General features: G+C 51.8%; 1 protein-coding gene across 1 annotated transcript in view; it reads left to right on the top strand.

Annotated features, from left to right (window-relative positions):
* Nucleotides 1-674: 674 nt before the first annotated feature.
* Nucleotides 675-9867, top strand: part of Jakmip1 (janus kinase and microtubule interacting protein 1) — a 95919-nt gene continuing 86726 nt past the window's right edge. The window contains exon 1 of the mRNA XM_032917018.1: nucleotides 675-936. The gene's annotated coding sequence lies outside the window, so the exon portion shown is untranslated. The remainder of the gene's footprint in view (nucleotides 937-9867) is intronic.

Raw genomic sequence — 9867 nt, 5'->3', positions numbered from 1 at the left:
TTAAACTGTTCCTTGGGCATGGATGCTCTTTCCCATCTTTGCTGGTTTGTCCACTACGTTGTCCTTAGATCTTAGAGACAGACAACACAGAAGGTCCTCAATATATATCTCTAGACTTACACTGAACTAATGGATCTCTGTCTAGCTAAACCCTACCCTCCTGCAAGATCCTGGTTGTCATCGCATTGTCTTGAAGTAGGTGCGGTTTTGCTCAATGATGGAGATTTCAGAACCTTCGGAATCCTGGGTCTTTCGCTTACCACCGTGACCTTGAACATTTCGCTTTAATCTCTGATCTTCAGATTTCTTATCTGCACAAAGTGGGGGAGACACCGGGCCATCGCTGCATCTTTCCCAGGATGGTCACCATCCCGCGGTGGGCGGCCTCTGTGGGCAGGGAGAGCTTCCTAGGCCTGAGACAGTGTGCCCCCAGGACCCCCACCCAGCCCTTCCTCTGTTTCTCTTGCCTGCGGTAGCCGGTGGTCCAGACTAGCTACACCCAGCCCTTCCCTTTTCAGTGCGCAAGCTCGCCAGTGCCGGGAGCTGACCACCGCTATGGGCTTTCGCCCCGGGCCGCGAGGACGCCACGCCCTCCCCATGACTGGCGAGAGAAAACACCAATCGGAGGGACGACGCGGGAGGGGGCGGGGCCGCACCGCGAGCCGGCGCCCGGCGCCCACCGACCTGCAGCCGCTAGCGTGCGGCGCCTGTCCCCGCCGTTCCCGCATCGTGCACGGGTTCTCCGCGGGCCGAGCCTCCTCGGCTACGGTCCAGGTTTTCTTTATTTTCATTTTTTGCATGCATTCATTTTCTGTTCTATCTTGTCCCTTTTAAGGCAGCGGTGACTGGGACAGCAGCGTAGGCGCGCGCGGGGAGGAGGCGGCTGGAGAATGCGGCTCCCCGCTGCTGCCCGGCTTGGGTCGGAGCGTCAAGCAGGTGGGTACAGGTGTGCCGCAGAGGAAGGGGGTCCGGGACACCGCACCCAGTGGGCGGACCCTGCGACGAGGACACCGCTACCCTTGCTGCTAGTCCGATCCCCCCACCCCCAGCCTCTGCGCCTCTCATAACAGTTCATTCCACCTCCCGGCCCCGCCCATCTCCCCTCCCCCACTTTCCTCAAACTCCCCCCCCCACCCCCCGCAATCTTTTCTGTGGTGGCGGCGCTCCGGAACACTGGCCGGTGGCTCCCCTGTGTCGCTCACGCCACCTCGCTTTCCAGTCGTCATGTCATTACGTCCAGGAGTGAGGAGTGGGAGTGGGAGGGGACCCACCCGTGCTAGTGGCGTGGGGGGCGTGGTTGGCCGGCCGGTTCCTGTCCTGAGGGTCTCTGCCTAGGTGGAGCCCAGAGTGTGTAGGGGTGACCGGGAGGGGGAGGCCGCCCTGGCGATATCGCACCCCACGCACTGCACACGCTGCGGCTGCCGGGCTACGCACACCCTCGCGCCGCTCCGCCCACGTGTGCGCCGGGTAGAAGGCTGGGGCGCTGCGAAGAAAGGCTGGTATCCACCCTGTGCCCGGCGGCGCGCCCTGGGCGCACCGTCTTTCGGGGCAGGCGCCAGGATCAACTCCGTGATACTGCCCGGTAGCATGCCGTGCTCCTGGGCGATCAGGTTGGCGACCTTTCGGCCTCCTGTTAGGAAGCTGCGCTGTGCTGCACATTCCTAGACCTTCTGTCCATCATTCCATCCTCTCAGCTGCGGGATTTTAAAGATAGGCCGTTTTAGGCCTCTGGCCAGGCTTCTCTTCCCGCACACTAGGCTCTCTCTCCGGTAGTCTCTCCTCAGCGCTTTAAGCTCAAAGATACTTGTTCAGCGCCTGCCTTTCGCACACACTCAGGAACACTGACCTTGGCCTTTGCTGTGCTGTTCCCATTTTGGGCACGCCCTTACTTCGGCTGGCCAGCTCCTTGAAGATCACAAAGTTAAGCAGAGCGCCTTGCCAGTCCGTGCTTCCTGGTGTAGCATGGCCTATCACCCTTCCCACTCCCCTCCCTTGGACCTTCACGTTTAATAGCAGTGCCTCCCAAAGCATAGGAGGTGAACAGAAGAGTAGCCACACCTGATGTCACCTCGTATAATTTGGGAGTCTCTGGTGTGTGGGCAAGGCTAGGGGAGGAGCTGACTGTTTCTCCAGATCAGAGGGCTGGTCCTTGACTGTTCTATCAGGTGGGCGGGACAAGTGGGAGGGTCGTGTTCCAAGTGAGGGGTAGTGCGAAAGCTCATTTTGTGGGTTCATTTGCGAAGCTGAGGACTGTCGCGACGTGCTCATCGAGACCTTACTCCAGGTCTGCACGGCAGTTGGAGGTAATTCTCACCACCTGGGCCATTTCACAACCAGAAATTCTCAAAAGGTCTGTGGTTCCAGTTGATGACAAGACTGCTATTCCCTGTGCCATAAACCATCTTCAGAGTCCCACTGGCTCCGTTGTGGCAGCAAGTTCCTCACTGTTGGTGTTCCTGGCCCACTTGATCCCTTTTCCTGCTGTCCTGTCCCAGCAACTTTTGGGATTTATGGGTCATGTGTGCACACAGATTTGGTTTTCCCTGCCCTTCCTCTCAAACAATGTTTCCTTCTTGTCTTCTGAGAAGTTCCTGTTCGTGCCTTAACGCCCTGCACTGGAGTTACATTCTTGTGGTTTTTCTCTTGATTTGCAAGACTGTGTGACTCCCTCTGTGTACCTCCCAGAGCGTCCCACATGTGTGCAACAACAGGATTTGTGTGGGCTTTCCCTCAGGCAGCTCTAGCCCAGTAGGGATTCTGGGAACTGAGATGTCTTAAACCCTACCTGCCTCTTTGGATGTGCAGGTGTTTTCCACCTGGGCTTTCTGACAAAGGGTCCTCCTCCTGTGGGGAGTTTATTACTGTGGTCCCCATTCTCTTGAGTGGGTCTCCTCTTCCAAGGTGATAGAATGGCCCCACTAGACTCATCTATGCCCTGATTCTTATTGCTGTGAGAGGTCTTGGGCAAGAGCGCTAAGCCCTGCTTAGTCTTCATTTCCTGTATAAATGGGGGGGGCAGTGTCTCTCGTTTGTGGGGTTGTTTGTGGATCAGAGGTGTGGTCCTCTTACCAAATGGTCATGATGATCTGTGTCTTTCAGCTCTGTCATGCTGGAAACTCTCGTTTGCCCTCCAGCTATGCTGATGATCCTAAGAAGCAGTCCTGGGTGAGGGGGGGCTCAGTTCCCAGTGGCTCTGTGTCTCTAGGCAAGGCGCTCAGTCTCTGTGCTCTGTAGGAGGGCAGGTTATATAAGGAGAGCAGCTCGCACCACTCTACCTCCCACTTCTGCCATGAGGGTTCTTATTTTAGCCACATGCCATGCAGGTATGGATCATGTGATCAGCAGTCTGCTCCTGTGGAGGAGCAGAAGATCGGTGAGCTTCCCTCTACCTCAAATGCTGCCCTACGTGTGATACCCCAGCAGTGGATCACCATCTTCCTGAAGGGCTAGCATAAAACAGGGTACTGTCTCTGTGGAAACATGCCACTGGAATAGCCTCCTAGCCACCGGGGTTGCTATAGTTACAGGCTCAGAAGAGGGTCCTGGGATGGCCAGCAATCCTCCAACTCCAAAGTGTTGTAGACGTGCTGTCTTTGCTCATGCGGTTCTGCAGGCAGAGGCCACAGGCAGCAGGGTACAGGGGTGGGGGTAGCTCCGAGAGCCTGAACTGAGAGTGGAGAAGGCAGGAGTCTCATACATATGAAGTGGACACGGGGACAGTGATGACTTGGAAGATGTAATTGGGTGCTGGGTCAGAACCTTGCTTGGGGGTCTGGAGAGATGTTTCAGCTGTTAAGAGCACTTGCTACTCTTGAAGAGGACCTGAGTTGGTTCCTAGCACCCATATGGCAGCTCACAACCATCTGCAACTCCAGTTCCAGGAAGTTCCATGCCCCTTCCTGGCTTCTGCAGTCACTGAGCACATAAATGGTGCAGAGGCATAGGCACAGGCAAGATGTTCATACAATAAACTAAAAGTAAATCTTTTAGGGACAGACCCTGGCTAGAAGCAGAAAAGAGGTCAGCATTTTGAGGGCAACCCAGAGGAGGAGAGGTGATGGGACGGCACTCTGCTCTTGCCTCTGGCTTGGACACACCTTTTCTAAATTGCCCAGGACGTGTTGTGCTTCTCAGGAACTTTCAGAGTGGATCGGCAAATGTCATGGTTTTTAGAACAGTATAGCAAAGCTCTTAGCAAGCATTAGGGTCCACACTAGGGTTGGCAGCTAGTACTTGTGTAAACAGAACCCTGCCCTGCTTTTTTTGTGCTGGCATGGTGGGTGGAGGGGGTTGCTGCCCTGTGGACCATGCTGCCTCTGACTCTGAACTTGTTGAGATGCAGAGGGAGATCTCTTAACAAATGAGCACAGAGAGGGTCAACATAGCCAAAAAGTCGGTGTTATTTCTTCTTCTTCTCCTTCTCCTTCTTCTTCTTGGAACTTTACACTTTTATTGCCACTCATTTAATTTTACCATGTTCGTGGGGTGCAGGGTATAGTTTCTTATATATGATGTCAAAATTTGCTGATCAATTCTTAAAATATTTTATTTACATTAACAGTATATTTATTTAACAATGGCTATTACAGTAATCCTTGTTAAGTGCACAGTTTGTTGCATTAAGCGCAGTTGCACTACTCTGCAGCCATGGCTGTCATCCATTTCCAGAACTTTCTATCAACTGAAACTGCAGGATGAGTTCTTTATTGGCCCTCACAGCCCAGTACAAATCCCAGCCTCAGGTTCAATGCCAGCATCGCCTTTTACCAGTTAACTGTACAAACGTCTGTGCCCTTCAAGATCCCCTGCGTTTTACTTTCCTTATTTGGTGAAGTCAATGGTCCTGCTGTCATGGACTTTCGTCAGCCTGACACAGACCAAGACACATTTTAGAAGGGAAGTCTGAATTGAAGGATTGCCTCCATCAGATTGGTCTCTGGCTATGTCTGTGGAACATTGATTGCTAATTGGTGTAGGAGGGCCCAGCCCACTTCGAACTGCGCCACTCCTGGGAAGTCGATACTAGGTTGTATAAGAAGCAGGCTGAGTAAGCCACGGGGAACAAGCCAGGAAGCAGCACTCCTCTATGGTCTCTGCTTCAGTTCCTGACTTCAAGTCACTGTCTCAAGTTCCTGCTCTGAGTTCCCTCAATAACTGGCTGTAACCTGTAACAATTCCCACCCCACCCACTTTGAAGTTTTTATGGGTCAATATTGTGTCACAATGACAGAAAGCAAACTAGACCAGAAATTGGTACCAAGGGGAGTTTTTATAACTGACCAATGTTATTTGGGGCAAGGGTGGAAACATTTGAAACTTTGGGCTAGAAAAGCCATTTGTGCTCAGAACTCTATGGGCTGTTCTGTAGGAGCTTGGAATGTGTGGGTGCTGAGAGCTGTGCAGACAGTGGAGGACTGGTGTGGAGGCCTGGTTTCTGAAGCTTTAGAGGGAAGTTTGAGAGTCCCTCAAAGACTCTGTTGGGGCCTTTTTATGATATTTTGAATGGAGGCTCTGTAGTTTCTGGTCAACTAGGGCTGAAGAGTCAACAGTGATTAATAAGAAACCAGCATCACTGAAATGAAATCTTCTGAGAGGTATTTCCTCTGGGTCAGCACACAGAAGCTGTGGTCCAGAGGGTTTAAGGCTGCAGCTCAAGCTGGAGACAGAAGTTGAGAATGTGTAAGAGTCCCTTAGGTGGTTCTGGTTTTGAAGACATGAAGGGGCCATGGAGAGCAGCTGACCCTTGGTGCCATGAGAGGCCAGGCCAGGCCACCAGTGTATAGCCTCAGTAGCATTGAAAACTATTAAGATTGAAGGTATCATGGAGAGAAGCTGAAGTTTGGAGGCCAAGAGAGGCCATTGGTGAAGTGATGGCTGTGGACACCCCGGAATATATTGGAGATGCTGGGCCTTGGGACATCCTGCAAGGACAGTAGTGGGTGTGAAGTATAGCTGGTTAGAGCTGACAAGGCAAGCTATGTGCTGTGAATACCAGAACTGAAGAGGTGGCTACAACCAAGTCACTCGGAGCCCAGAAAATCATGAGTGAGTCCCAGATGGACATTGAAGTTTTCCTACTGTTGAGTGTTGGTTTTGTTTTGTTTTGCTTGTAAATGTGGTCTGCCCCTTCCCTTTTGGAATAAGAAAACACAGAACTTGTTTTAGATTTCACAGGCATCCAGTTAATAGACTTTGGATTCATTTTTTATTTTTTATATTTTACGTGTGTGAGCATTTGGCTTGCATGCACGTAAGCGCACTGTGTGTGCATGGGCGAGTGGTGCCTTTCAGAGATCAGCAAAGCATTAGTTCCAAGGTACTAGAGTTACAAATGGTTGTGAGCCACCATGTGGGTGCTGGGTTATAAACCCAGATCCTCAACAAGACCAGCCAGTGCTCTTAACCACGGAGCCATCTCTCTAGACCCTGGATTTTTGTTTATAAAATTTGTGGGTTTATTTTATGTGTTTGAATGTTTTGCCCGTATGCACATATATATGTATGTGTACTGTGTATGGTTGTGAGCCATCATGTGAGTGCTGGGAACCAAATCTTGGTCTTCTGCAAGAGCTCCAATGGTCTTAACTGCTGAGCCTCTCGGGTGCTCTGATGTTGGGTTTCGAAAGAAATCACGGACTTTAAAATCATTGACGATTTTTTTTTTTAAGAATGGAACTTTTAAAATTAGAATGTTGTCTTTTATATGGCGATAGTAACATGAGCTCTTGGGACCAAGGAATGAAAGAATGTGTCTTGAAGTGATACAGTTGTGTCTCAGAGTTCACTGGGTGGGGGTGGGGGTGGGGGAGGGGTGCCATAGTTAATTTTTTAAATGACATTATTTATTTATTGAGGGGTGAGTGCCTGCCACAGCTGCATGTGGAGGTGAGAGGACAACTTGTGAGAGTTGGTTCTCTCCTACTGTGTGACTCCTGGGGATGGGACTCAGGACACCAAGACTTGGTGATAAAGTACCTTATCTGTGGAGCCATTTCTCATAGTTTGCTTTGTCAGCTTGATACAGACCTGCAGGAGAGAGTCTCAGTTGAGGAACTGCCTCCATCAGATTGGCCTGTGGGCCTGTCTAAGGAGTATTGCCTTCATGTGAGGTGCGAGGTGTGATGGGAGAAGGCCTGCCCATTGAGAGTGTGGAGGGGGCCTGGGCAAGTATAGGAAAGCCATGGGGAGCAAGCCAGTAAGCAGCACTCCTCCATGGTCATGCCATTCCTGCCTTGAGTTCCTGTCCTGGCTTCCCTGGATGAAAAACAGTAAACAGTAAGATGAAATAAACCCTCTCCTCCCTGTTGGGGAAATCTCAGCTCGTGTCGGACACACCACACCAGGCCAACACGGTTCCACGTGGAGAGGTTTAATGAAACGACGAGACAAGGGAGAGGGACGAGAGAGAGAAGATGAGGAGAGAGAGAAGGGGCAGGAAATGTCTGCCTTTTATTTGAAATTTGCTGTAACTGCTCCCAGGTGAAAGTGGGAACTAAGCCGAAGGTATGCTGGCAATGTATGGCCGTGGCCATGGCAACAGATGAGCAGGTGACTAAGTGATGGCACTGCTGGAGGCTGGAAAGCAGTTCTTGATACCAACACTCCCCAGCTTTTAGTCAGTGCTTTATCACAGTGACGGAAAGTAAAGTAGAACACTGGATTTTTCGTGCCTTGCAAATCCCCTGGACACAAGGATGGGGAGACTTGTTTGGCACTGTGCAGCAGACAGGATCAGCAAGGTGGTGCCTTGGGACAGCACATTCCGTGTTGTTCAGCGTGACCTGAGTGTGGCCTCTTTCCCCTTTCTAGGGCCTGGATATACCCTCAGCACACTTCAGTGCCCTGATGACTACTTCAGACTAAGCACGGCAGCCTGGGACTGGGCCCTGGCTGCCTGCTCTCTCTCCCCATGACCCTGGCTTGGCTGAAGGACCATTTTGAGGAATGAAAGAAGTTCTGTGTGCATCAGTGGGGACTGGGCTTTGTGGTGGTAATGTGCTTGTGTATTCCAGGTCACAGGGATATGCTGGCTCCGCTTTCTGGCCTGTAGCCTCTCCCTCGCAGTGTTTCGAGTCTAGAGCCTTTGGTACTTTCCTCGGGGATGGAAGGAGCAGGATGTGCTATAGGAGCGGTGTCCTACTTCCCAGGAGAGCCGAGGCATAAAAGTCAGGCGGGTAGTGACAGACGACTGGGCTCCTTCTGTGTTCCTTTTAATACTGTTCTGGAGGTTGACACTGCACCTGTGCACTCCAGCATGAGACACTGTGTCATGGAGTCACAATCTGCATCGTCCATTGAGGCCGTCCCCCTCCCCCACCTGTTCTACATGACCCCTCTTTAAAAAAAAGTGGGGGGCGGGGGTTGGGGATTTAGCTCAGTGGTAGAATGCTTGCCTAGCAAGCGCAAGGCCCTGGGTTCGGTCCTCAGCTCCGGGGGGAAAAAAACAAACCTGAGGTAAATTGACAGAACCTGAAGCTAACCATTGTGATGGTTATGGGTTCTCCATGCCCAGCGCCGTTCTGGGAGCATCCAACCAGTTCGGCTTAATGGCTCCTTAATCTCACCAGCAAGAACAAGGGAATACCCCTGAAGCTGGAGAGAGGATGTGCGGAGTGGCGGAATGGCCAGGGGAGGCAGCTGGCAAAGTGCAGGGAACCCTAGCTACCTCGCTGCCAGTTTCTGGAACACGCCGGGCTCTGGCTGTGAGAAGCATTTCTGTTTGCTGTTTGCTCTCTGGAAGGCTGTCCTGCGCCCTGGCCCTGGCTGACTGCTTGGCTTCCTTCCATCTTAGATTGCTGTCACAGATCAGAGCTCCACTCTCTCCTCACCCGTGCTTCAATTTCCTCCTGAGAGTCTTCCTGAACTGATAGGACCTTGTCTCCCTCTTTCATGTACACCCCCCACCCCCAAAAAGCATCATGCACGCCGAGACTCATTTCCTAAGCTTTTGTGACTCTCAGCCATCCGGATGGCGTCCATGTGTACTGAACGCTGCTGCGTGGAGGTGGGGTGACTTGGTTTTCCCCGGGCTGCCTTGCTAGCTCTGAGCACAAGGCTTAATCTTTCTGGGTTCTGCTTCCTCTGTGAGATGTGGAGGGTGTCCTTGTTTATCCTGGGGACTGCCATCGCCAATGCATGAGAAGATAGCTCAGCATAAGGCCTTCGATGTCCTTGCTGGAGGTGCTCAGACTGAGTGAGTTTCCTCTGGCTTGGAGACTCAAGTGGATGACCAGGAGACCCCCTGAGCTGAACTGCTGTGCTGTAACAGCTACCCCAACAGTGTGGCTCCTGAGCACTGAGACAGGACTCCAGCAGGCATAGGGTCAGACTTACTAATGTGAATAAACCCAGGGGTGAGTGGAGCCGTGAGCCTGTCGGGAGAGGGTCATGCTCCGAGGTGTTAATACCACTTGTTGCTTTTTCAATTTTTATGATGTAATCACTGGAATATTTAAGGTGACAGACTGAGGCTCAGGGGCCAAGGCCTGGGCTTGCTCTAGCACTGCACAACTGAAGTGACAGTATCCCTGTTGGGCTGTCCCTGCTGCTATAGGTAGTTTGAAGCTCCCTGAGGCTAAGAGTTTTGTTTAGTACAAGGTATTCACACCCACCACTTTCCCATCCCAACTCTGTCTTCTCTTCTCGTTGCCTGTGTGACCTTGGGCCAGGGAGGTTTGTGACTTTTTGGTGTCCTGTTCTGTGAACAAGAAGCTCAGCCTGATGACAAACAGTGACAGAGAACTATTGCTCACAGCAGGCTTTCTCGTGTCTTGCTATGGCTTGGGCCCCTAGGTCTAGAGGACCTGGAGCTGCCTTTGTTGGGGAGGGGAGAGACTCACAGGCCACAGAGTTTGAATAAAAATACGA

This window comes from Rattus rattus, chromosome 11 (genome assembly GCF_011064425.1).
Source record: "Rattus rattus isolate New Zealand chromosome 11, Rrattus_CSIRO_v1, whole genome shotgun sequence".
Taxonomy (NCBI): domain Eukaryota; kingdom Metazoa; phylum Chordata; class Mammalia; order Rodentia; family Muridae; genus Rattus; species Rattus rattus.
This window is presented reverse-complemented; position numbering and strand designations above follow the sequence as displayed.